The sequence below is a fragment of the Myotis brandtii genome, unplaced genomic scaffold (assembly GCF_000412655.1).
Source record: "Myotis brandtii unplaced genomic scaffold, ASM41265v1 scaffold469, whole genome shotgun sequence".
Classification (NCBI taxonomy): Eukaryota; Metazoa; Chordata; class Mammalia; order Chiroptera; family Vespertilionidae; genus Myotis; species Myotis brandtii.
The window spans coordinates 367,986-368,778 of record NW_005367911.1 but is presented as its reverse complement, the minus strand read 5'-3'; positions in this window follow the sequence as shown (position 1 = coordinate 368,778).

Genomic DNA, 793 nt, shown 5'->3' with positions numbered 1-793 from the left:
GCGGTTTTCCCCCCGAGGGGGTGCACCGTTCCCGGAGGTACTGCAATACCGGGTCGATGCGTGGAGTGGACGGAGCAAGCTCCTATTCCAACTCCCAGTTTCAAAAATACATTTAATATATTGTCCTCGGATAGAGGACGTATCAGATATTAAACTGATAAGAACAGATACTACACTTGATCTTAGCCAAAAGGCCGAGAAGCGATGCCGCCTGCTCCGCCCGCGCCGGCTCCCTTCCCCCCCCGCCCACATTGCACTCACGGTGAGCCGGATCACCGGCAGTCCAGGTCTCACTTCCTTTGCTTCCTTGGCAGCACCATGGCACTCACCAGATGGTAGACTCTTGTGCCGGTGTTTTAATCCTCTATATTTTTAAAGAGAAATTTTATGTCTCTTGTGGCGCCGTCCTTTGCGGGAGGTTGGGCGGCAAACGGCATTTCTAATTTGCATGCCCCGCCCCTGGAGGCGTGGCTGCGGCGGGCGGACTCTCCCCGCGCCGCGGCTCTGAACCCGAGCTGGTGGTACAGGCTCAGAGAAAGGACGGAGTGTGAGGGGATTCGCGCCGGGCGGGCGGCGGGAGAGGCCAGTAGAAGGGGCTGCTGGCAGAGGGGTTTCCTGAAGACAGACAAGGCGCTAGGGACGCCCAGGCTGTCTGTATTGCGGGCGACTTGGCCGCCCGCCCGCCCGCCCGCCCGGCGGAGAGCTGAGCTCCGAACCTGCCTTGTCCCATAAGGCGCTCCTTCCGAGTCCGGGGAGCGCGAGGTCCGGAGGGGGCTTTCCCCGGGGGGGGGCC